Below are 27,511 nucleotides of genomic sequence, written 5' to 3'. Positions count from 1 at the left end.
CAGCTTCGGGTGTGATTATCCGCAGTGTGTTACAGCACGGGAAGGTGGGGTGGGTAAGGCATTCTCCCTGTCCGTCTCGCTGCTGCGGCAGGTTCCCTGTCCCGATGCTTTGTCTCTCCGGTCGGGGAGCGCGGGGGAAGGTTAATGAATCTTAAACCGTCTGCAAGTGGCACCGTGTAGCTCCAAGAAAGCAACTTGTAGTCTGATCGGGGTCTTCCTGCAGGAGCTTGCTCTCACCCAGGCCTCCAGCCCGTGCAGTTCCGCGCAGGATTGCGCACCCCACTGCAGTGCTAGGAGTGCATGGTGCAGGGATTAGGACAGAGCCTAGGACCATCCTAGACTTTCTCCCAGGATCAGATCCATCATGGAAAGAGTGTCGTTATGGGCCTATGAGACTTCTTGCTCGGGTGAGGGTCCCACAGTGCTGTGCCAGGGGTGGCACACACCTCCAGGTCCCGCTGGGATGGTTGGCAGCATGACAGCCTGCCGTGCTTAGGTAGCAAACCTCCTTAAAGTGCTTCCAAAAATCCTCAGCATGGCTATTTGTGACTTTGGAAACAATCCTTCAGAAATTTGGGTCTAAAACTGTGGGGGAAATGTCAAATTCCTGCTGGAAGCTTCATGGTGTATAACATTATGGATGATCTTGTTACAGAAGGATACTTGGGAAAAAAGCTAAATGTTTACATCCCTAAAATGTCTTCCTTCCAGCCCATTACACGAGGTGTAACCACCTGGTAAACCTGATATTCTTTCCGTTTGAAAAGATCTGCAAAGGACCACAGCAGCTCCCTCTGGACCACAGGACAGCAGTAAAAAAGACCCATCAGCTGTGTTAAATTCAGTAAAACCAAAATAACAGCAGTGCCTATTTCAGTGCGTCAGCTCTGGCATTCAGATGTGGTAGAGGAGTTGAAATTTTGTTTCTGATCTCCTTTAAACAAGAACAACTTCCAGCCATCTGAACTGATTTGCTTAATGCGCTGCTCAGCATTCACAGCGCAAATTGAATTGTTAGCCTCTCTGTCTTTGCATTTGAATGTTTTGATTCCAATATTGCCAGCGGAGCCACCTTCCCTAACTGAATTGTTCTCACCGGTAATGTTGATGCTTCGCACTCCCACTCAATTGATGTCATTGTGGCTACCGACAAGAAGGTGCCTGTTAGAGCAAGCGGGTTGAGACCGGATAAGAGGGGAGAATGACAAATCAGAAATATCTCATTTTTCTTATTCCACAAAATCCTTTTCGCCAATTTCCCGTTATTCGCTCCCTGCATTTATGACAGCACCGGGCTCGCAGTTGCTTTGCACAACTTCTGGGCTGCCTCTCACTGAAGCCGTACAGGGGTTAACCCACTTGGCTCCAGCACCCCAAGGCTTTGGCTACAGCCCCCCAAGGGTCGGGCTGTGCTCGCCCCGGAGCTGCCCACACCGAGCTGCGTGCTACCAGGGCTGAGGCTGCTCAGGACTCAGCTTGGACGTGTCTGCGCCTTTGCATACAGCAGGGAAACATCCATCAGGAACGTTTCATCAGCCTCGTGATACTTGTGTGCCTGCACAGGCTTCGTGCACGGTGCTGGGAGAGGATCTGCACCCCAGGGGCAGACTGGCCCCGCTGCTGGAAGGCAGCACCCTGGTGTGGCTGAGCTTCTCCCGGGTCATCTCTGGGCCCTTATGGTGCCACGGTAGCTCCAATATATATATCTATTTATATACATTGTTTTGCAGTAAATGGACCTGAAACAGCAGAGGAATGTGCAGCAGCCTGGCAGCTAAGGACTTCCAGAGAGCAGATAAAGGCCTGGGCTGTGGGGGGAGATGGAGGCTGCGAGATCTCCCGGTGGTTTAGGGCTGCTCTGCATGGTGGGATTTCAACGTGCATCTCTGGTGCAGATGTTGGCTGTGCCTGGGCCTCTGTGAGCTGGACCTTGCTAGGAAACCAGCGGAGACCGTGGGGGCCAGAGCCTCGGGGTGCAGGAGGGGGCAGCCCAAGTGCCACCGCAGGCAGAGCCATGGAGAGGCGAGAAGCAGCAGGAGGGGCTTTGCGAGGGAAATCTAAGCGCTGTACAGACAGCATGGACGACTGAGAAAGGGATTTGGGCTCTAACAGAAGCGAATTCATCACTAGATCTCAGCAAAGTTTCGGAGACCTGTTATTAGAGCAAGGGAAATGCAAGGCTCCTCTCCGGGACCCTTCGTGTGTAGCGGCTGTGACCGACACGGTGCGCAGCCCTTCCCGGAGTCTGATGTTTCCTACATAGACAGTTGCCAGGGGAAATTTTGCTTACACCATAATTTTCCATTTGCTGCCAGCCTTCAGACAGATGAGTGCAAACTGTTCTTTCTGCAACTCAGGAGATAATTTTGCAGTCAGTGTGAACACTGTGAACCTTCTAATTTTTTTTTCTTTAATAACAGTTTGGCAAATCAAAGTGTCTGTTCAGTTAGTCAGTAAAAACACCTAGGAACCATGGAAAAAAATTCACAGGCATAGAGATGAACTCTGAGCTGGCTGTGGCTCGGATTAGATATCCTCAGAGATTAGGGGTATTGACCATTTTTTAGTTTAACTGGTCTGCATTGAAAAAGAAGTGCCAAAGATGACTATGGAGGGAAGAAATTAACACACACATACGTCTTCTGAGTACTCTTATTTACAGAAATCCCTTTGTTACATTTTCCAATGTTATGTAAAGAATGATCATCAAGATAAATTCAGTAATCTAGCTAAATACTTTCTACTGGGAGGAGGTCAAATAGAGAGAAAAGGAAAAAAAAAATCAGGACAGAGAATATTTGTGCTTTCTAGGGTGGAAGATGGGGAGACACGATTTCCTTTTTAGTTTTTTAAATAATTTCCATCTTAACCCAGCGAAGATGTTGGTGGGACAGCATGTAGGAGGTAAGGATTTCACCAGAGAATGATTTTTAATTAGTTTAAAAAAAAAAAAAAGAAAAGGTAAATTTTGAGACATTCACCCAGCCTGGTGTATAATCAATAAATAACAGCAATAAACTCTCCCCCTCTACTCCTGCCTTACACATAGAGAAGTACATACAAGCCCAGGTTAGGAAAACCACACTTCCTTTTGTTCTCTTTGTTCCCTTTGTTCACCATGCGGTAATGAAAAACGACAGCCATATTTATCGTAACGTTCCTCCAGGAATGCAGAGATAATTACCTGCCCTTAGCACGGGAGAGGAAAACGAGGGCGAGCCACGGCCCCGTCCAGCTCGCCGCAACCCACCCGAGCGCTTGCGGGAACGGCGAGGTGGAGGAGCTGGGAGCAGAGGAGCTCTGCTGCATGGCGAGGGTGTCTGGAGGGCTCAGATTTTTGTTGCTCGCAAAATAACACTTCTGGAGAGCTCACATGCCTCTGTTAAAGGGAGATCGTTTTGAATTCCTCTCCCATTTCTAAAGAAAAGGCTTCTGCATGTTCAGTTGAGGTAGGCTTTACTTTATCAGTGATATCCCTGTTCTCAGGTGGGCTCTGGCAGGGTCTGCCCAGACAGACCTGACTTCAGCCCTGGCCGTTTTAGCAGCCAGCGAGTCATTCTTTTCCCATTGCAGGAAACTCAGCCTTCATCCTATGTGTTATTAAGAGGGGACATGGTGTTTCTGAAAAGTACTGGATTAATAGCCACTGCGACTGAAAACCGCTAATCTGCACCAACACAGGAACCTTGCTGGTGCCAAAGGAGTGCGTGAGACCTCCTCCTGCTCACCTTGCTCGTGTGAACGGTCCCAGCGAGCTCAACTGCATGCTCCAGCCTGGGCAAGGAGAAGGGGGACGCGAGCGTGCATCAGTTCCCACCGTGCTGATATCCCCATGGTGGGACCCCCCTGCGAGGAGAGCTCCTGCTTTCCTCTGCTTTTTGGGGGAACCCCCTGGCTGAGCACGTCCCCATTTCAAAGACCCAGTGCAGAATACCGGGGGGCTCTGCAGCTTTTACTCTTTTTTCATCCCAATAGGAGCAAGGACAATCTGTCCCAGCAAGGGCCTCTCACGTAACTAGGTGCCTCCCTACGGTTTTTTATGATTATTTTATAATACATGTTTCTCTTTAATGGGAATTTAAAAACAAAACCTATTTAGCCTTTAATAAGAAAAATCTTTCCATATCTTAATATTTTTGTCCTCTGCATTTATTTCCTCAAGTAGCTGGGATTTTTCAGGCTGATTATTTTTTAAGGTATTAAAAATATAATCCACACAATATATTAAAATATAATTAAAAGTGTTATCATATTTTCAGCAGCATGCTATGCCTAGGGAGATTTTACAAGTGCAAATAATGTTTCTGCCTCGCCCACGCTAGAGAGGGGGAGCAACTGACCACTGGTAACCCTTTTACTGATAGGAAAATGGAAACAAAAAGAGAAGGAGAGGGTTTTGATGCTTCCAGGTGTTTCGGTGACCTCCCAACTATTTTCTTTCTGATCCAGAAAGTCTCCCAGCAGTGCAGCAAAAGGAGATAAGAATTAAGTTCATAACCTGGGTTGCCACGGTCTTCGGACTGTGATGAAGAAGCTGCGTGATGGGGATGCAGGCGGTGGAGCTGCTCGCGGGAGAGCCGTGCAGCTTGTCCAGGGCACAGCAGCTTCTGCTGGGGGCTTCTGGGGCTGGGAAAGGGGGGCAAAGCAGCCCTGCCAGGGGGAATGCACGGCTTTGTGAGGCTGTGCATCCGGGGGAGTCCTTCTGGAGACCTCTCTGTGCTCACAAGGGCTCCCTCACCACTGCTACGTGACCCAGCACTTAACTTTCCCAAAGCGGGGTGGCCAGTTGCTGGAGAAACCCTGATATTGCGGGCTGTGGTTGTGCCAGCTGTACATCTGGATGGCTTCACAGCAGGAACCAACACTAGGAGCTGACATCCTGGCTCCTTTTCCATGCTCCAGAGCCCGATGGTTTGCAGGAACACAGCATAAGGCAGGCAGAATGGATGTGAATTGGGGGCTTGAACCCCCAACCCCCCTGGCCACCCCCCTTCTACATCTCCTGGCTCTCCAGCAATGGGAAAGCAATTGAAAATAAATACAAGCAAAGCGCCCAAGTGTTTTAGGAACCCATTTCTCTTTATTCCTCCTTTCCTCTTTTTCTCTGTAGCCCCAGGAACTACTTATGATTCTAGAGCTCATTTTTCAACAGGCCTTAAATAAGTGTTTAATGGGATTTATAAAACACCTGAGCAGGTTAGGCAGGTTATAATTCCCACTGATTTCACTGACCTCTCTGTAGATGGGACACAGGATCTGTATCGCACGGACTTCCTTGAAAACATTATTCAAAGCATGCCGGAAAATGCTGGTTGTGTTAGGTTGGTGGGTTTAGTCCTGGGAGGTGCCAGCAGTGGGACTGGTGCACAGAAATATAAATAAATATTAGGGTGTCTTAGTGCCTGCCTGTGTGTCTGTGTGCATAGTCTTTATTGGCGACTGGAAACCTACTGCCCGCTCTTCGGTTTTCCATTTTAGCTGGCCTATTATCAGAGATTTCTGGAGTGTGAGTTTCATAAGTAGAGGTTATCATACATTGCAGGCCATCTCTCCTGCTGGGGAGCAAAATGAAGGTTTGATAATGAGATCGCCCAAAGGCAGATAAGAGCTCTAGCTTGCTGAACAGTCCCTCAAGGTTTCCTGTGATGGCAAGAAGGAGGGAATGCAATTTATTATCCTTCCCTCCTTGTACCTTCCCATTGTCTGAGAAGTCAAAGCAACGAACTATGCACGTTCAAAATAAATAAATTAATAATTAGAGTGGGCGAGCCGGTTTGCCGTTATTTTGCTCTGAAGAAGGAGGTCTGTGATTTGCTCTTACACCATGAACAAAGTCTCTGAACTCCAAATCCTGAAATCCCACTTAAAGGACTGGCTCTCCCCCCCTCTCCCCACCAGGATGGATATTCTAAAATTGAGTCAAGTGCTTTATCTCAATAGACGTGGGAGGATGGCTCTGTAACCGCTGCCGATAACCTCCCCATCTCCGATACGGTTTGCTTTCCTTTCATGCTAAACACTACAAAGTGCATTGCAGTAAAGCGAAAGGTCAGGCTTAAGCCATAAAACATGGAAGAATCCGAGCTGAAGTTGCCACATCATTAAGTCGCAGCGTCTTCATGCTTATGTCTCCTAGCACATATGGTATATAAAATCACCTAGTGTTTCACAACCCTCTTAAATAATTAGGCACAACAGGGTTTGCTGGGTGACCACCTGGATAAAGTCAAAACAGTGGCATCTGCATCAGCCAGATGGGAGTCTGCTGCCATCAGGAAATGGACAGCCGACTGCCACTCGAGTGAACCAAAACCGCCAACTTCCAGATAAGAAAGCGAAAGGACAGGTCAGGAGACAGCGATAAATGTGTCTTCTTTCAATTTTCAGGTTACCGAGTCCCTGCTGAAGCCGAAGGGGATGGATGCTGTTCGCCCCAGCCTGAGAAGCAGCAGGGAGGAGGTAAGGTGAATCTGTACGTGATCAGCAAGCCGTGCACCTGGCAGAGATATCCCGAGCGCTGGTTGAACAAAGGCTTATATTTTTATTTGTTTCTGTCATTTGAAAGAAAAGAGCCGGGAGAGAGAGAATATTAGCAATTTAGTGTGAGGCTCCGTTAGATCAAATCAGCGCCGATGATAGTCACTTATTTCCTCCATTTCATAATGATTTACTCTATAAATTAACGTACGCCTATTGAAACACCCTCGGCGATTCAGTTCTGGGTGCCACGGCGATGTGTGATGGGAAAGAGGCCTGAACCCCCCATCGGGTGGCTCTCGGTGCTGTCCGTGTGCTGCGTGTGTGCCAACACTACGGGAACGGGGGGCCACATGAGAACGCAGGCAGATATTATGCAAACATATACCGGCTTAAGTATCAATCTGTCACCGGCGTAACTCATGTAATGGCCTCACCGAAGTCATCACGGAGCAGTATGCATCACGGCGTGTTAAACATCCATCACGGGTGGAGGTTTGGAGAAGCCAGGAGGAAGCCGTAAGAAGCTCCCAACATCCAGAGCTGGAAGATGCTCACACGTAAGGTTTTCGCTCCAGCAAGTCCCTAGCAGAGGGTTCCTTTTTCTCACTCCTTCCACTCCAAAAAAAGATGATTCTGAAATAAATTGCTCACAGCTTTAAGAAGAAAGGGAAGAAAATCCACTTGAGCTTGTATGTATGAAGCAACAGGAAAGCTAACTGCAGCAATTAAACTAAACTAAAATCTCTCTCATAAACATCCACACAGACACAAATACTGCTTGTGGGGGGGAAGCTGTAGCCTGCCTGTGCTACACCGTGGTGATGGGGTGTGATCCCTTCTCTTTACCTTCAGAGGTCACTTGGCATGATTTTATGGTACAAAAGTGGAGGGGGATGTAGCCTAGAGCATGTAGTACACACCTGGGAAAGGCGCATTGCTGTTTCCTGGGAGGTTAATTCTGTCCAGAGCCAGATGAGTGAATCTGAATCCGTGTCCAACTTCAGCTGATCCTCATCTGGGTTGTGTATTAGCCTGTCCGTAGCCCAGCTCAGTTCTTCCTCCAGCACAAACTTATCCCAGGTAATAATAACCAGGATTCTTCTGTCCCTGCTTTTGTAGGGGGTCATTCCTCTTTGTGACCAGCAAGGCCCCGTTCAGGACAGGGTGAGATACCTGTGGGACAAGTTACTGAGGTTAAGATCTTCCCCTGCTCTGCATTTTTTGGTTACTTTTCAGAGAGCGATGGCTTAGCCATCTCAGGCCGAGTGTCTGGCATGGGCAGGTGGGGATATTTCATTGTTCACTGCAGACTTGGCTATTTTGTACATTTTGCAGCCAATCCAATGGATTGGAAAAGGACTCTGTTTAAGGGTTAAGCAGTTGGTGCTCCATAACAGGTACGGGAGGTGACACAAATCTGAAGTAATCCAAAGCGATTGGCTTGGTCTCCGGTCAGCTCGGTGCTGTAGCCAGGGATAAATGCAAGTGCACAGATTTCTGAAGGGAGTTTACCCACTGCTTGCTGCTCAGCCTGAGCACTCAGCAGTGCATTTACTCACTTTTTTGTGTACTAAAGCAGTACTGATACAGCTCACAGCATCCTCAAGCTGTTGTACAGAGGGTCAGGAAAGAGGCTTAATAGACTGAAGGTGCCTGAATGCAGCGTTACAGTAAGTAACCGACTCTTTAAAAGGAGAGACTGGTAAAAGAAAAAGCTCAGGGAACAAACACTGGATCTGTTGTGCTGTTACCATTTAACCTGCATTCACTGCCAATTGAAATGCACTTTACATTACTTCAGTCAGATACTTCAAGGGAAATCCTGGAGATGGGAGCACTTAAGCAAGAGCACTTCTGGTGGTAATGTGTGTATTTGAAAGCCTGGCAATTGGGAAGGTTGTGAATGCAGCAGTGTATCCAAATATAGCTGTAGATTGTTATATGTAAACGGCAAGACTCATTCTGATATTCCTGCTCCTATCCTGCCCTTCTTTCCTGCAAAATGGTGTGATTCCTCCATCTGTCAGCATCTCCAGTATGTGTCTTTGCATGTAACAATGTTCGCCTGTGCACATTATCCCACTTGGCAGCTCAGTGAGAATGGCAGGTGTAGTATCAGGTTATAAAAAGCCCAAAGGAGACGTTAGGGAAAGGGTCTTTGAGGAAAGCGTTGCTGCTTCTGCAGAACTGCCTGCTCCACACAGGCCCACGGAGGAAGCCAGAAGTGTCAGATAAAGCCATGTGTGCCGCCGAGGGCAGGCAGAGGGTGTGCAAGGCTGGTGTCTGCTTCGGGTTTGTCGGGTCACGCATCATCAAGAGGATTAGCGGGTGAAGGTGTAAAGGTAGAGCAGCTGCAGCCCTTGCGTGGGGGCTTTCAGTCTGTGCAGAGACATGAGGCTAGGTGAAGGTGCAAGAGAACACCAGTGAGGGGCAAAGAATGCAGGTGAGACCCCACAGGTACTTAATGTTGTTTAGGGTCGATCTTCTGCAGCTCACCGTGTCCCATAACAGGCCCAGGACCAAGTGGGACATGTAAAGTGCACCATATGGCAGGGGCAGTCTGGAAGGAAGGGGCAGCATGTGGCAAATCCCAGTGACCTGAGGAAAAAGATAGCATCCAAAATTTCCTGGTTAACTTTCTCAGACAAATGATGCTGCTGCCTTGGCTTCTGTGTTTGGGTACAACCCAGTCTCTGACTTCATCGTCACAGGGGCCAAAAGTTTAAAAGAAAGAATCCTTCTGGTTCTTGGCAAGAAACTTCTCTTTATGGGTGGGTTCATAAAAAGAAACAGAGAATATCTGGCTAGAGAAGTGAGCATGATGTCTTGGAGCCAGGAAGAGGAACCACAGTCACTCTTCCCTAGACACAAATGGGAAGGCTGTGAGAACACACTGACCTTTATTCAGCGCAATTAAATGCTGTACAAATAAATAGCTAATTCTGTTTAGCAGTGTTGCTGCTTTTATCTCCCTGTGACATTAACCAGGTAAAATTCCCCTTTGTTGATCTGACCATGTGTTGACACATTTAGGACTTCAGCAGGCAAAGGAAATGTCCTCTTTGCTCTTCCCCTGAATGTCTCCTCCTTGGTTTAAATGCTCACGTAGGATTTGGAAAGGCAGCCACAGGGCAGGGACTGCTCCCTTTCCAAAATGCAGGGAGTGGGGTGAATCAGAGGGCAGGCTGAGCACTGCTGGGTCCAAGCACCCCAGCATCTGGGATGGTTCCTGCTTCGCAGGTGGAAAGTCAGAGCAGTGGCTGCCCCGACAGCGCACATGATGAACCTCCTCCAAATAAGAGACATGTTCAGGGAGTAGCATCTCTTCAAATGTATTACAAGCAGGCTGGTAGCTCTACCTCCTATTAATTTTGCTTGACTGGTAAAAACCATTGTTAAGAGTCCGGTTCACTATATACAGATTGTATCTGTGGGTTTTGAAAGTATAAAGGGGTCTTTGTGCCATTCACTTGTCTAACCATGGGGCTGAATTCTTCCTCTTTTTCAAAGAGCCCACCCCAACCTGCATGGCACGCTGATGTCCAGGCTGGAGCACGCTCAGCCCCTGGTAATGGCACAGCTCCAAGCTACTCAGGTGATTCTCTCAAGATCTGAGCTGCTAAAAATCAAAAAATCAAAAATAAAAAATAAAAAATAAATCTCTACTGAGCATGTGCAAATAGTAATTCCTCTTATGTGTATAACATGGCCAAATTTGAACAGATTTTCACAGGAACTTCAAAAGGCAAAAGGCATATTCCCAGCATAAAATTCTTCCTCATCCCCCTGTAATAGTCAGAAATGTAACAGAGCAGATTGTTATTAATTTTTTAATATGGGAAAAACTGCTTGGTTGTTTTTTTTTCTCCTCAGAAATCTCTAATCTGCGTTAATTGATTTTTTTTTCAGCATTCACCCTCATGAAATTTCAGGCCAAATCATAAAATCCCAACAAAATGGGCATGGCAGCAGCCCTGTACTACAGGCAGTTGTCTCTGAAGACCCAGATCAGTTTATAGCCATTTCTACCTTCACCACAGAGATCCTACATGAAGTGCTTACATTTCTGGGGTAATTAATAGATGCAAGCTGCTCATTTTGGGGTGCCAGGGACACTTTGGGGTATCAGCTGCTCTTAGTGGGGTGCTGAGCTCCCTCAGCCGCCCAGGCAGTGTGACAGAGCAAGCACCTTGGGATGGAAAATATCCAGTTCTGCATCATCAAAAATTGTGTACAGCAAATTAGCGCGTTTTGGTGAACTTTCTGCTTGTGACTCAGCACTTTCATCTGTAAAATGGCAATAATGTCACCCTTCTCCTAAATTAATGCTAAACTGATGAATGCCATAGGCAAGGCTGAGGAGAAATTAGTCATTGCCCCCAGAGCAGAGTTTGAGTAGTTTGCTGGAAATAAAATATTGAATAGGTGCTCTTTAAAGCTGCTCCATACTCGTGCAGATGGAAATTTTGGAAAATAAATGGCAAAGCATAAAGATCATGTGGTCGTGTATACGCCCAAAGGAATCAAGTTGAGATCATTCAGGTAAATGTAATTTGACATTTCCAGTCTATGTATTACACAAAGATTGTGCATATACCATCTTTATGCTTCATGGTCCCCCTGAATTCCTCATTTTAGTACCATAAGCTCAGCAAGAACAGCCTCTGGTGGAACAGTATTGCTCCTGGGCCTTCCTTGTTCGGGACTTCCCCCCTCTTCCTCCTCAGACCAAGCTGCTGGCTGGAGCCTGAGCTTGGGAGAGTTTTGTAATAAAACTAATGAAAGGGACACCCTCGACTTTCAGATCTTATGACAAGCACTAGGCACATTCAGCAGATTTATAATTTTCCCCTCCTTCCATAATCTCAGCTTCAAAGACTCAGCTTATCCTTATCTCGGCCCAGAGGCCTGCATTAAGCCTGGTGTGCTCCCAGAGCCAGCCCAGCCGTGAGTTCCTCCTTCAAGCTGCCCCAAAGGGCCATGGTTTGCATGTGGCCACTGTAGGAGATGTCAGAGGTGCTCACTGCACTTCCAGCAACCCTTTTTTCTTTTTTCCTCTGCATTTCTGCACCCCTCTGCACCACGCCGGGGCTGGACGTGCGCTCCCTGTCAGACGACGCTGGGAAGGCCTCAATGCCGGCACTCGTTCAGTGCTCAGCAACTTCCCACTGCCTGCCATGAACAGTTGTTATTGGTGCTAATTAATCTACAGAGGTATTAATTGCAAAAGGAAACGCTTGCTGGAAAGGCACGCCTGTCTCCTACCCTTTCCAGGAGGAGCGTCCTGAGATCCTGACGCGGGCCCTGTGAATAGCCACCAGGAATGAGCAGCTGGAGAAAAGAGTTTAATAACTCCTCTGCAAAGCTGATAAATAGCCCAGAATTAACGTCACATCTGATAAACACATCCATGTATATTTATAGATGCACATGCATAAATATATATGAGCCCTATGATCAGATGTGTCCCAGCTTTTGGGTCCTTCCACACCCCCAAGGAGTCCAGGTCTGTATTGCTAACATCTCCCTGGCTTCGCCCACCCCCGTGTTTTTTCACCCTGAAATGGAAACCTGGCTATTTCTTGCTCTTCGGGGTGGCATCCCCCAGCCACTCCAGTTTTCTGCCTGTCCCACATGCAGCTCCTGATCCAGCACAGCCAGCCAGCCCCACCTGGCTGATAAAGGTGAAAACTATCATGAAAATCATCATAGGGTTATGATTCAAGTTCGCATTTTAAAGTTGAACTTACGGTGTAAAAATGCTGGCCCAGTGACCAAGGAGAACTCAGGAAACAATAGGTATTTTTGGTAACTGCAGCATATTGGAAAAAGACATGCAAATTCCCTAGTAGAAGCTTGTTGCTGCTGCACAAGCAAAGTAGCTTTGTTACCATTTTATTTATAATTTCAACCAGATACAACCTATTAATTATTTGTAGCATGTTCAAGAGTAAACACGCACTCCAGGGGGAAGTGAATGCTGTTTAAAGTTCATCTCTTTCTGGCTCCCTTTCCCTGTACACAAATGTCCTCCCTGCTTCTCCTGCTGCCTGGGAGCCCAGCAAGGCCATGGTGCAAACAGGAATCTGCCTTCGTTTGCTCTTTTATCTGCAGCTCAAAGGTAAAAATATTTTTCCTGTTTGTAGTCTGATGTTCCTTGCTTAAAACAAGAAAAGCAAGAGTATGTTGCTACCTTGGCAGCAGTCTCTCCATGCGGGTCTCTCAAATATGCTAGCAATCAGATGGGCAAATCTGTGGGCAGGATTCCTCCTTATTCACATCCCCAAAGCTGCAAAACTTTGGAATTAATTTTATTTTTAATTTCGTAAAATAAAATTAAGACTTCAAGTAGGAAACATTTGAGGACAAGTTTCAGCTCGGAGCACTTTATTATGGCTGATTTCTAATCCTCGGTGCATAAGAAGGATTAGGCTGAGAACACTGACATCACCTTAAATATAGCAGCACGAACATGCCGCTGTAATAAATCTTTTCAGCCTTTAATTTCAATTCGGGAAAAACGTTGGTCGAAAATATCTTTTTTCCCAGTAACCTTCCCCTGGCTCAGATGTGCCCATGCCCCCGGATACCATCTGCCGCTGCCTTGATAGTCATCAGCGTGCCGAGGTGCTCGCCCCACCGACACAGCACGCCTCGACAACACTTTCTGCTGGTCCAAAAAGAGTGGCAAAATGGTGGTTTTACCTGTTGCAGTCACCATATAGGGATAATGGGTAAGGAAGTGTCTGATTAAGCTGTCACAAAAAATAAAACTGATTTATAAAACCTGGACTTGGGCTAGGAAAATTCCCCCCTTGCACTTTTTGAGAAGGCATCGCGAAGGTGAAGTCTCGGTGCACTGCTCCAGGCTGTGCGCGGCAGGAGGATGGGGCACCAGCCAAGTAGCCAGGAAGGGCAGATTTGATTTATAAGTGAAGCATCAGCAGATGTCTTAAAAGGTCCCCGGAGGGTTTGCAATACTCTGGAAGAGCTGAGAGTAATAAAATGGAATAAAATCGATTGCAGAGGAAAGTTTCTATCCTGCCTGCCACACCTAGAGGAGAACGTGCACGGCTGCTTGCGGGCAGAAGTGGCTGCAGCCAGGGTCTGGGTGCTCTCCTCCCCAAAAAGCAGCAAGCTGGGGCTGATCCAGCCCAAGCTGAGGTCTGATTACCTTCACAGGGAGGGCACCTGCTTCTCTGGATATCAGAAACCTCTTTCCTGGCATTCCAGTATCGCTCCGCACTGCTGTGATTGCACAGGGAGGTTAATTGTAGCTCTTTTGTCTGGGAGATACCATGGGACTGCAGAAATGCTCAGAGGCTCGCACAGTGACTAGAGCAAAGATAATATCCAGGTTCCTTGCAGAAATGTCAGGAGTTGAGAAATCGGTCTATGAATAAAACAATTATGTGTTTGCAGGATATTTGATGGTTATTTTTTATGAATTACCATAATAGGTGTCATAAATGGAGTGCTACAGAGCCAGCTCCTACAGGCCCTAGATAGCACCAGTTCTGGCCTGCAAGTGACGTGCCAGTAGCATCGTCTCTGGCAAGAGATGTGAAATGTTAAAGCACCCGTTTCGCTAGCAAAAAAAATCCCAGCTCCAATATCAGCCATCTTTTACCACATATGGAGTATTATCACCAAGCGTGGCTGGGAGCACCCGAAGATTCGAGGCTGCCCTGATAACACACCTAACATCCAAGATATGTGCAAGACAAACGTGTAACGGCACCGCTGATCGCCGCTTTGGCAGCCAGCGTTAATGGTACGGTTTCGTGGAAAAGCGCAATTCACAGCATTTGTGGGTGAACATATGCAAATCAGCATATAAATCAGGCTGATGAAGCTGCAGCAGCCACCACAAACCCAAAATAAGTGTCTCTTTCTCCCTTTAGGCTAACACTCGCGCTAGCTGCAGTAACAGCTGCACGAGCCTGATGGGACCCAAGAAGGCCATTAGAGCGCGGCGCTGTGGTTTCCAGCACAGTGGACTGAATGCAAAACCCTCCTTGCAAATTTGTGGTCTTGCTAATTTTTTTTTGGTGGTGGTGGTTTGATCAGCGTTGTGCTGTTGCATATGTTTTCCCAAAAGGGTCCGTACTGGGCTGTTACCTACACGGAGGGGGAAATATGACTTTTTGTCTTGTAATTCCTAGCTTGAAATTAACACTGCAGCCATTTTAAACAGACTCCGATTAGAGCTGGTAAAACCTTTGGCTCAGCCTGATCGGTCTCAAAGGCTGTCGAGCTGAAAGGAATTACAATGCAGAGAAAATTATTTAGAAAAGAAATTGCTACTTTGCAATTTAACTTTGCTACAGGGATAAAGTTTTAAGAAAAGATTAGCAGCTTGGGTGTCTTTTGTCTTGGGAGCCTGAGGTCCAACTCATTAGAGAGAAACGATTTCCAGAAAATATCGAACACCCACCTTTGGAAAATCTGCTCTCTGCAGGTAGCTCAAGATGGGCCAGTCTGTTTGAAAGGCTCAGCTTAGCCTTTAAGATAGATAGATAGACAAAATAAGTAGATAAATAACTAAATAAATAAAAGACTAAACCATGTATAAGGGAATAACTGTGATGCTCCACATGCAGGAAGGTAAAAAGATGCTTGAACAAAGGGAAGTCACTGGTGTAAAAGCAGTGATGATGCTGATGTTAGAAGGAAATAAAGTGGAAATAAATATTATTGTGGGCTAATAACAGAAAGCACTGGGTTGTGGTAAAACAAGGGGTGAGGGTGGCTGACATTCATCAGCTATGTAGACGGAGACAAGCAGGTCTCCGTGATGTTGGGATCTGTTGCTGCTGGTGCTGAAATCACACAAGTTTGGTGATCTCTCTTTGTGCTCTAAACCCAGCTGGCTTCCTTGTGAGATGATCGCTTTGATGCAGTTGGGATTCTGTCGCTTTAAGAAGGAGAAGTTAACGAATGTAAAGTCTTAGGTGGGCATTTCATCTTTTAATGTAAATTTAACTAAATAAATAGTCAGGAATAAAAACAGGGACTTGGTGCCACTTCAAGAGCTGAATAAAATGCTGAACCTAACTAAAACCCACCAATGGTGAAAAATAAGCTAGGATTTAAAAATTAATCCCATTATTGTGCTCTAAAACATTATTAATAGGTGTAGGGGTTTTGGCAAATCCAGTTATTTTAATACTATCTTTTCTCCTAAATATTTCATAGCCAGTTTTTATTTCCTTTATTCAATAGTCATTTCAGAAGACAGATAAACTCCCTATTAGCGGGGTTCAGAAGCAGACGACCTGCCAGGTCTGGCGATGGAGATTTAAAAAAGCATCTGTGGGAATTAGCAGCCATGGCAAGGAGTAGAGAGCACCTTCAGGTTGGGCACCTCTGCGCCATCCCATGTCTGCCGTCCCCAGCACACGGCTCTGCATTACGGCACTACGATAACATGGCATTTGCAGGATGATAATATCATGCTGATCAATTCATAACCACAGAAGGCCGGATTCTGTAATCCCCATGCGCGCGGAATAATAACCGCACTTTGCAAGTAGTCCCATTCATTCCAGCGGGACTCTCTTGTAATCAATATATTTGTTTCCAAATTATAGTGCTATTGGTCCAACTTGATCTTTATTCCCGTTAACCAGTAACATGTGCAGAAGGCCTGGAAACGATGCCACGGCGATGGCTGCTCTAGTCCCAGTCCCATTGTTCGAAGGCTCCAGCCCTCGGCGGCATTGTTCAAGCTGCCAATTCTCTCCGAGCGCTCCCAGCAGATGTTGGGGGGAGGGAGCAATTTATTTATTTTTTTAAGAAGTTCGCCTCTTTAAGGACCAGCCCAGATGAGAGATTAATTCTGTTTGCTCTCCCCTGCACTGTGTTTTGTCTATTTAAGTTGGAAAATATTTAGAGAGGAAAATGTGTTTTCTTGCTGTTCGAAATAATAATAATTTGCCAGTGGAAATTTATTGCTGACTTCAAAGGGAGCCCTAAATTTGCTGATAGTAAATTAAGGGCAATCCTGCTTTCACTACAGTCAGCGCTGCTATTCTTGTGGGGTTTCATGGCTGCTGATTTGAATGCAGAGCTGTCCGTAATGTGACATTTCCATTCTGCAAGCATCCCCTGAAGTTCAGGATTTGTTTTGTCAGCAGTGGAACAAAAATAAAAGAATTTTTGGCCAGTTATTGAAGACATACATTTGTATCAAAATACTAGCTTTCAACTCAAAACCTAGCTAATGTAAGAAGGTTTCTTAGATTTGGGACTGTTGAATCCCCTAAATAACTAGCAGAGTGCCTCAGGCCGTAACCTGGTCATGGGGCAGTGGTCTCCCTCTTGTGAAAGGTTCAAGCTCCTTCTCAAGAACAGTTCTGCCCTCAGATCTCCTGTTTGATGATCTGCTGGACTCCAAATCAAGTGATGGAGTGCGACACTTCTCTCTTTTCCGTTCTCTCACATGTACATCAGAAATAAATTGGGATCTCCCCAAAAGTCTGGTAGATATGGATTTATCTCTATGGAACATTTTTACCGTAACTGTCCATCCTGTTTTGGTGATGTTTCATGAAGACGATGATGTCCCAGGCATTTCAGCTTCAGTGAAGGTGAAGGTGTGGAGCACCTCAAGGAATGAAGCCTACGAGGTCACCATGGGGAGCTCATCTCCTGCACCTGGAGCTTCACATCCCATCCAAAGGGACCTTCTTGGCTTAGCTCCCTCCCTAACACTAACCTTATAGCTGAACATTTAACCAGAAAGAAAACAAAAAAATTAATCCGTGCCATGTCTTGATTAGGGATTAGAAATGTTAACCGGCCAGTGCCTTTTTCTGCAGGGGTATGCAGCCCTATACCTTTAATTAGAGTAGCCTGTGGTACTTGCCATAAAGCTGATAAGTAATAAATAGCTGCCTTTGTCACATGCAAGTTCAGCATTGTGAAACGGCACACGGACGGCTTTAAAAAGCCTTTGATTAAACCCAGCACTACAGTAAATCTACAAACACAGAGGAAAGAAAAGAAGCTATTTAGTCTGTGCCAGTTCCCGGCATTAAGTATGCAAATTTCTCGGTGTCTTCAGCTCCCAAGAACAGCAGGCGCTGAATGCAGCAGCAGCAGCAAGCGGCACGACATCATTCATTTCAATCATTAAAACAAAAGCGGGATAAATCGCTACCTAATTTGTAAAATATGCTTATCATATAGGCTCTTTGGTCTTTAAGAAAAGCACCAGCTGAATGAGAATCACTGAATTATTCTGGAGAAAAAAAATGCTTGAATCAATTCAGGTTTTCCCCCTTCTCCCATTGATTGTTCTTTTCTTTCTCCTTTCCTTTCCTTTCCTTTCCTTGCCTTGCCTTGCCTTGCCTTGCCTCTCCTTGCCTTGCCTCTCCTTGCCTTGCCTTGCCTTGCCTTGCCTTGCCTTGCCTTGCCTTCCTTTTTCCTATTTCCCTTTCCCTTTCCCTCTCCCTTTCCCTTTTCCTTTCCCATTTTTGCTCTAACCAACCTGTAGCCTTCCCTCAAGCTCCCCAAGCCACTGGCAACCACTGGCAACCGCCACCCCCCAGCTCAAGGGTGTTCACCTGCCCCGTGATGGTGCACGAGGCTTTATCTCCATCCCCAGTGCTCAGACACCATCACTCTTTTCTCAACAGCGAGGATTACTGGTACAAGGGGAGCATCATCATTGAAACCCTAAGCAGGTTAAACTCTACCACACCTGCATGCAGAGTGCCCTGTGGATAACTTATTTTCCCAATCAGGCTGCTCTTTTAGCATGAACCACTCCAGCTCCTCCTTGCCTTGTGCCTTTTGGGGTGCAGGGGACGGGGCGCTGTCGCTGAGGCTGCCCCTTTAACCTGTCCTCGCCTCCGTGCACGCTCTGCCTCCTCTCCCCAATGCGTGTACGAAGGGAAGCAGGGCCAACAACCCTGCTCTTCTCTGGAAAGTGCCCTTCGATGCTTTACCAGCTGTTCAGCCATTCAGCGGCTGCAGGAGTGCCTCTGGCAGTGCAGCTCCCCACTGTTGTTCTGCTGGGGTGTCAGCAGATGGAGCAGACCGCGGTTATTGGAGCCGGGTGCGGAGGCTGTCAGAAGCCGTACGCTGCCTGGCATATGCGAATAGATCCCAGGCATCTGGTTGTGCCTTGCTCTGGCCACGTTAAAAAATATTCAGAGAAAGCCATCGGTGAGGGAGAGCCACTGGTTGGAGCTCGGGTGTCACTGTGCCGCAGGTGCCACGCGGTTCCCAATTTGGGAGATCAGCCAGGGCAAGGGATTTCCCCCAGAAGCGGCTGTAGGGTGGCAAAAAATGCCCAGGGTCAGGCGTGGCTGTGAAATGCCACCAGGGCTGGGGGCACGGCGTTGTCACCAGAGCCGTGGCAGTGCTGCTGCTGCTGGGAGAAGCAGGGACAAAACGAGACACCTGAGGCGCTGCATGCCTTTTTGGTTCATTTTCAGCCTCAGCTCAGTTTGTTGCAGGCAGGACACTCCAGAAAGGGACATTCAGTGTTAGCACATCTCCAGCATCCGTCAGGGCAGCCGCTTGGCACGTGCTCTGTGAGCAGATGAACAAGCCAAGTGCATGAAGGACCCGGCCCATATCAGTGGGGTTGGCTTTTGGGAGTAAAGCCTGTAGGTAACCCATGAGCTGGCCGATGCAGCGCAGAACAACCCCACTCTTCTTCTATGGGGCAAGCTGAGAAAATTTTCTTTCCCTCACCAACAATGCCTCACACTGCAGAACAGCCACCCCAAGAGCTTTCCTTGCTTCCCTGCTGGAGATGAGATGGGTTCTTCTCTCCTCCCCTCTGCTCTGCTTCTCTCTGGCTCTTTGGAGTGGGACCACAGCATGCTCGGTGGCACAGCGAGGGGATGGTGCAGCAAGCCTCCTGCCCTTGGCCCAGCAGCCCTCCGGCATGCCGGCCACGTCAGCACCTTCCCTCGCTCCTGCCTGCTCCTGCACCTCATCCTTGGCTCCTTTTCCAACATCAGAAGGAATTAAGATGGGAGGAGGGAGACAAATAACATCCTGAATTTTGTGCCTTCTACTGAGGCTGGCAGTGAGCGAACAGCTTTTTGGGAGCACGCTGCATCAGGCGTGCTGGCACTGGGCTTCCCAGCCACGCTGGTTATTTCTAACCAGCAAAGCGCATCCTCGCGGAAGCTCTCGTGCTCCCCAGGGTCACAGAGCAGCTTTTGACGTCCAGAAGGACCTGGAGAAAGAAGCTGAAACCCAGATTCCTTCCCCGCCTTTGGTTGTGGTGTCCTCACCGCTTAGGGCCTTGCAGAAACTTCGGCAGCGCAAGCTGTTCGCACGACGTTGTTGTATAAATATGTTTTATGTATAAATATGCATTTGAATCCATGTTTGGACTCAAACCTGTCTGTTCATCCAGCTGTCGAGTCACCTCTGCAAACAGCAGGGTCCTTCATGACAGATTGAAACCAAGAAAACCGCTGCCTGTTCCGCAAAACACAGTTAATTTGTTAAAGAGATGGGGACTTGGCGGAATTAATAAGATGTGCTGGGGAAGAGAGCCGCTCGCTGAAGATGCTGGGTCCCAGTTACGAGTGCAGTTTGCAGCTTGCTGCTAATCCTGCAATTAAAGCTACAGTAGCAGCATATCACAAAAATGGGATTTGCATAATTTGAAATTTGAGGAAAATCTCTAAATACTTTAATTTTGATAGAAACTGTTTCCACTGCTGACATGTGTCTACACCTATAATTTCAGTTGATAAATTGCTGTAATTTCTCCTCCATTTCATGTTCTTTCTAACATTAATTGTCAGTTGTAGAGTAAAACAGTAGAAAGAGGGAGAGGGAGACGGAGAGGGAGAGAGAGGGAGAGAATAGTGTCATTGTGCTTTTGTGGTGTGAATAGCCCTCTGAGGACTGATTATCTTCCACACAGATGCAAATAAAAAAACAAGGGAGAGGGAGACCTCTTGGCTTGCACAAAACTACCGCGATGGGCACCTCCATCCCAGGGTGAGATAGAGAAGCAAGGAGCTAAAGCCCCACGCAGGGACCCCAGAGTGGAGGTTGCTGGAAGGATGGACAGACAGACAGGGAGCTGCAAGGCCCAGGGGTTGCACGCTGTGCTCCTGCTCCTGTCCCAGGCCAGGTCCCCATGTCACAGCAACAAGGGACCCCGGGCAGGTTTTTGGGCCAGGTGACGAGGAGGAGGGTGCCCACGTCCATGGGGATAACGTTGAGCATTGAGTCCCGCAGCACCAGCACCATCCGGGCTCTGCTTCCCGTCCCACCTCCCCAAACACCACTTTTCAAGCCACCTTTTAAATAAAAGACCCTTTCAAACAGAGGAGTAGCGATACTAAATTATTCTATTAATTTATTATTCATGATGAAAAATTATTCTAATAAACTGTGAAAAATTATTCTAATAACATTCCAGCCTATTAATATTCTGCAGACGAGCAGTTAAACTCACTTCCTGTGGCTGCTCCCCTCCTTAGCGCTGATCTATTTCTTGCAGAGTTTATTGAAATTAAAATCTGCTTCTTTGGAAATGTGCTGCATTTAACAAAGCCGGCAGGGGGTGGGGGGAAGAGCTGCGAGCTGGGAGAGGGAAGGGGGCACCCGCTTCTGCTGCTGCCAGAGCAAGGGGGAGCCCGAGGCGGGGAGAGAAGAGCGTGCATGGCGTGGTCTGGGGGGTTGTAGCTCTGGGGGCTGGTCCCCCTTAAACTTTTGCAGCCAGTGTATTGTCCCAAAATCTTTCAGTGTGGGGAGAAGGCTCCTTGCTTGTCCTCATCCCTCGGCTGGTGTCCTGCAGGCTTCACACCTGCACCTACCTGCAAACCCTGAGCTGGAGTCTCTTCTTGCGCCTGTTCCTCGTTGCAAAAAAAAACAAAACCCAAGGAGCTGCCCTGCCATAACCCAAACGTGACCCTCCGTGGGGACAAACAGAGCTCGCAGCCAAATGAGGGACGAGGCTGGGGACCCGGCTGCCACCCGCACCTCGGGGCCGGCATCCTGCCTCCCCTCCTCCCGCAGCCGCCCCGCGCGCTGGCACCACGCGCTCGCCAGGCTTCGTGCCAGAGATATTTTCCTAATGGTTCCTCTGCCTGCTCCGCTCGCTGCTCTGCTCGCCTGCCAGCTGGCTGCTGTGGGCCCCCGCGCCTGCAGGCAGCTGGGGAGGGGTTTCATGGGTATGCGGGGCTTGGGAGCGCTGCGTACAGGTGGCAGGGCATCCCTGGCACCCGCTGCGGGCCTCCCAGTGGGGTCTAGGGTGCTTTTGCGGTCCCCACACAGGATCCAGCATGAAGAGATGCTGGAGGCTGTGATGGGGGAGTTTCTGGTCCCCAGAGCTTGCTCCTGGGGAAAAAAAAAAATATATATATATATATATATATAATATATATATATATATGTCCATGGATGTTGCTTTTCCCAGAGCTTCTCTGATCATCCTTGGGTTCAGTCTGTGCAATATCTGTTCCGTACCACAGCCAGGTCTTCTTCTGACCTTTTCTTTTTCTCATCTTTTTTCCGACTGCCTCTACAAACCCAACAATTCCTTGCACAAATATATGGGCTTCCACCCGCACCTCCCCATCTGGCACGTGTCGTTATGCCAATTGCATGGCAAATTAGATGCACAAGTGTGCGTTAAATGTTTCCGTGACTCCAAGTCCTAATAAAAAAGCTAACCTCCAGGTGACATTATTATAGCTTTAACAAGTAGAGTGCCTAAGTAAAAGGACTTCATCTCAAAGGACTTTGACTGAAGCCATCTCCTTCTTTGTGTGTTCCTCCCTCGCAGCATGGGTAATTAAAGGACCAGCTCCAGCTCAGAAGATTCCTCAGCTTTTGCGTTTGAGGATAGCTCTCACTCTATTTTTTCCCTCTTCTCTGATGGCATATATTAGATCAAGCCATTAAGCAACATCCTCTGTTTCTCCTGAGAATATTCATCAATAATTATGAAAAGGACTTCCTCCGGGGTGCCCCCACCTTGCCCAGGAATATCACCACATGGCACCGCCCTGTTGGAATAATTCTGGCATTGGTTTTTATTTCTGAAATTCATTTAATGCAGTTTTTCTCTCTCTCTGGGATCGTGGAGGCCCTGCATTGTTCTGGGTTTAGAAGCAGACAGTTGGCCAAAGCTGAGGTTTTATCTGCTCCAGAGGGGAAAAGCATTTACATCAAATAAAGCACAAGTGGAAACTCCTTAATACAGATTGACTGCAGTGGTGTACAACCAACTTACCTCAATTACACAGCTGAATTGATGCATGTTTCTTTTTGCCCCAGTACAATATACTTATTTAACAGGTTTGCATGAAGGCAACTGAAATACTCTAAACAAAGCTTCTTAATAATGGGCTCCTTGGCCAAAACACACCCAGCACAGCCTATGAAGGGGCACTGCAAGTACGAGCAGCTTCTCTGAGCGACTGTCCTGCTCTTGTTGAACAGGCGATGGACAAAACCTCCAAAAAATAATTCAGCAAATAAAGGATTGGATGCGGGCGATGTGGTCAGAACTGCAGGATTAGGATAGGGGCCCACGTGTACAACCTTGCTGAGGCTGAAAGGAATTGGTGCTGGCCTAACTCTATTTGTACACACCAATCTTCTTTGCCCTGACAGTTTTCTAGATTTTATCAGGCTATCAGCGTTGTAAACCTTGCCTTGCCCCCTCGCAGCATGCCTTGTTGCAAGGGGATTTTCGGGAAAGTCACTCCGTCAATTACACCCAGGGAAATTAAGGTAGACACTACCTTAAGCTCCATTCGCCTCCTACAGCTTATTTCTTCCTTCTCTGAGAAGTTAATCAAGAGGTTTAATTCATTCACATTGGTAAAGGCTTTGCAGACAGCCTGGAACATGTACAGGCACCCAGTCCTGCCCCACACGGCCACAGCTTCGGTCCGCCCTGCGGCTGGGCTTGAGGCAAGAGGGGTGCAAGAACTAATAAGCTCTCATCCCTCAGTTCCTGTATCTATCCCCATCTAATAAGCCCTCGTTACTCAGTTCCCATCCCTCATTGCCCGTGGTACTGCCCAAGCCACTGTTCCACAGCCGTCCCCATCTCTCACCCACTGCGAAACATATCCCACGGGTCCCACCTCCTCCCTGCATCAGGATCAGGCACATTCATCTCTGCATTTTTGTGAGGCTGTTGCTTTGGTGTTACTTTTTCCAAGCGTGCTTTTAGCTATTGCAAGGTGAGCGTCAGCCCCCGGGACGATTATGGCAGCGGCGAAGGGCAGAACCCCGCTTTGGTGCCCGTCACTTCCCTCTTGGTGTCTGATGGTTATCTCCTCCCTGTTCCTACCCATCGGTGCATCCCTCAGCTAAAGTGCTGTTCCTCACATCACAAAACCCACTGTAGTCCTGTCTTTGTTAGGAAGATAAGCTACAGCAGGAAGGCAGCAAAAAAAAAATATTCCTCTAGCGAGTTATATCTTTTTCTCCCAAGGAATATCACACAGCTTGGACAGCTACTGTAATGCTAATGTACAAATCAAAACTCTGAGGAGTGAAATAGAAACATCCAACCATATTAAATAAGTTTGTGTGTTTGAAAGCTTGCAAAAATCTAGATATTAAATTGATGTCCTGGCACTTGTGCAGTGTAACAGGCAGATTCAATTAAAAGAAGAAAATATGTCCAGCCTGTAGTGTGGGCTAAGCAGCAATAAAAAAGCAAATCAATTTTGCAGGAGTTTCAAAGCCTGGTGCAGATTTCCAGAAGGCAGAAGCCAAAAATATATTTATTAAAAAAGACCCTAGGGGCTCAACAGTGTCATTTTAACCAAACTACTGCACCCTCAATATGATGAACTGTCACTATATTTTGAGAAAGACTTTGTAAATAATCCATTTATATGTATAGATATAGCATGTTATTTATGTATAGATAAATGCATAGGTTTATGTTGCACATATTCAATGTCATTAATTATTTGATAGAGATGCAATAGAATACTGCAAAAAATGTGGATTGTGCCAACTTTTAGTCATTGTGTTCTCAGATATGTAAACTAACATTAGCATGTGGATTTCTATGCAGTATTAAATTAGGGTGTTGCATTTATATATGTACATATACATGCTTTTATGAGCGTGCGTGCATATAGTATATGTATGTGTATGTTGGTAAGCTTACACACATTGCCATGCATATGTTGATGGATTATTTGCAAAATATTTCGGGCACAGGTATATCAAAACTGCTGGTTCGGGGTTCTGAAGTTGATCCTTGCTGTTGCTTTCTCTAAGTGAAAGCTCAAATGTGTAAGATGTTGATGAGAGTTTCTCCAGCCAGCCCAACACAGAACCAAGATGGGCAGCCCCAGCTTCCCGGCCTTCCTCCAGCAGCACACAGCAGCCTGCAGAAATCAAAGGCTGGGTGAGTCCCCACCACCATTTAACCTCCTTGTCCTATCCCAGCAAAAATTCCAGGCTTGAAGCACAGTTGTGACCCCACTGAAATCACCTGCCAAGCTCCTGGATCAATCAAAGAAGGATTTCCTCCTATATATATATGTATATTTATATATAAATATATATATGTGTGAAGGGACCCATTAGGCCTTTGGATCACTAGTTAGCAGGACCAAATCTTAAAATCAAGAACAGCAAATCCCACTGCTAGCCGTGGAGGTAGCCTGCGCCAGGTTAATCCCCGACAACTTCTGACTCTTCATCTACTTCTTGCGACAGCAGGGAGGCTCCGCCACCCAGCGAGCTTCGTGTGCTTGCGTGGGGGATTTTTGCTGTCTCTTTTCTTGCCCCTGCTTTCTTTTTGTTGCAGTTGGTGCTAGAAACAGGTGATCATAAAGCGTTACACCGCGTTCAGCAGCAAACTGAGAAAAAATCATTTTCTCTTGTTACACTGAGCCGCAGATTTATTTCCCTGAAGAAACCCAAGTGTGACTGCAAAGGTAAAAAGGTGGGGGAGCAGCATGGTGGTGATGATTAAGGTGTCCTCCCACAAAATAAGTAACTCATCCCAACCTGCCGACACCTTCCTGGGGTCTGCATCGTGCCCTGAGCCACGGCAGCATCTCTGTGTGTGACCACGGGGAAGGGGCTCGGCAGAGCAGACCCCGAGTGCTGGGGACAACGTGGGCCCAGTGGGCACGAGGGCTGTGGGTTTTGTTCAAAACACAGACAAACGCAAACAGGGAAAAGAAGCCCTGCAAAGCCAAATTTGTTTCCAAATCTATTTACGTTTTGCAAGGCTCAAGATCACCTTGAACCATCTTTAGTGTTTCCTTGCCTTTTTCCTTTGAAGTTGCAGGTTCTACATAAGCACATAAGCCTTTCAGGAAAATTTAAAAAAAAAAAAAAAGAGGAAAAAAGGAGGTGTATGAAGAAGCTATTTGTGATATGTATTTTTTAATACTGACATTTTAAAAGGTTGAAATGTTATGGCGTCTTTTGCAAAGTTATGCCATTTAAACAAGATAACATGGCATTTTACCATTAAAGAAAAGACCTTCTTTTTTACTAGTACCTTTGAACAGTTTATCATTTTGCAATTATATCCTTCAGCTATGTAGCTCTCTGTTCATTTTCAAATGGACGACAACTTCTCTTCTAATTGTGCTTATGATGCCAATTAGCATTGGGTTTTTCTGCTTTTATTAATAAACAGCCTTTCTAAGAGCACTGTGGCTGTCCTAAATATTTTTTCTCCTATATGGGATTCAGGAAGAAATTGTAATTAATTCCTCTTTCAGTGAAAAAGCAAAGCTATTTTTAAATTGCATGCCTGATTGAATTAACAAACTGTTAGACAATTAACAGTCTTTATTTTTTTTTATTTTTGTGTTCTTTAAAATGCAGATTCAATTTAATACTGTTTTTGCCTTCATCCTTTTCATGTGTCCTAATTGTTAGCTAAGTAGCAACAGGACTGTGTGTTATCGGCCAAGGCAGGTGTCAGGTTTAATATTATTAAAGATGCAATTATTCCTTTCTCAAGCACAGCTTGTCAGTTTAGCTCATCAACGTATATATCAATACATTTTTAAAAGAAAAAAAATGTATATCTCTGTTTCCCATCCATAATTACCTCCCTGGGTTCTTGCCCCTTGTTTTGGAGCTGTGTCTCTAACCTCAGTACATGAGTCCTAGAGAATATAATGAGGTCTGGCAGATAGTCCAGCTGCAGAGCCAAATTCTCCAACTTGGGAGCGGATGTCCAAAAATTCAGCCTGCAGGAATCACAGGAGCTCTCCTGTGTCATCTCCTGGAGCTGCTGCTGGACATGAGGGCACTGGGAAAGTTGTAAGAGAAAATGTTTGTGACGCCCACACCCGTGGAAGGGACGACGCCACCTTCCCGGCTTGCGACTTTCACTTTTGGGCTTTTCTCCAAACACCATCACGACTAAATTGCCTGGAGAAAGCACAGGATGGAGACACCAATCACTAAGAACATGGTTCAAAGTTAACCAAAATTGTTCACTGAGTATGGCTGGAATTCATAAACTGTTTTAGCAGGCAAAGGTGAAAACACCAAAACGGGGTATTTTCCAGAAATTTCCTAAATGATACACTTTCAGAGTTTCAAAGTGATGTTGTCTTTTCAACTGTGCCTGGTTTTATTTTAAGGGAAGGTTTGGGAATTGGATGTCTCACTTTGCATTGAACAAAGTGTTCTATTTGACCCACGGTGAAGTACACGTGCACACATCCCTGCAATTTGTCCAGTGTTCAAAAAATCAATTATTTCAGAGCTTGCACAGTGCCCCTTGAGGGAAATTGTTCCCTGACCATTCCTGGTCAGATGAACCACGTCCTGAAGGTATATAAGACACGAACAGACAACAGTTTAACAGCTCAGGTTATGGTTTGTTCACACATCTTCTTCCAGCATCAGCACACCAAAGGCATTTTTGCTGACACTTTCCTTCCCTATCAGTCTCCAACAAGCTCCCTCTCGAGGCAGGTGCCCAGAGGATCCACAGCCCGCATTTACTGCCACCAGGCCTGCGTCTTGCAGTTCAGCATGAGCCTGATGCATGCTGCCAAGCCAGCTTCCATTTCCCCTGGAAATT

At 46.7% G+C, this 27,511-nt stretch overlaps 1 long non-coding RNA gene across 1 annotated transcript in view; it reads left to right on the top strand.

Annotated features, from left to right (window-relative positions):
* The window catches only part of LOC121079113, a 136,506-nt gene that overhangs the window by 86,664 nt on the left and 22,331 nt on the right, over positions 1–27,511 (top strand). The window contains exon 3 of the long non-coding RNA XR_005824882.1: positions 6,388–6,459. This is a non-coding gene — a long non-coding RNA (uncharacterized LOC121079113). The remainder of the gene's footprint in view (positions 1–6,387; positions 6,460–27,511) is intronic.

This window comes from Cygnus olor, chromosome 16 (assembly GCF_009769625.2).
Source record: "Cygnus olor isolate bCygOlo1 chromosome 16, bCygOlo1.pri.v2, whole genome shotgun sequence".
Lineage (NCBI taxonomy): Eukaryota > Metazoa > Chordata > Aves > Anseriformes > Anatidae > Cygnus > Cygnus olor.
The sequence above is the reverse complement of the archived record's forward strand: the minus strand, read 5'-3'. Positions and strand labels throughout refer to the sequence as shown.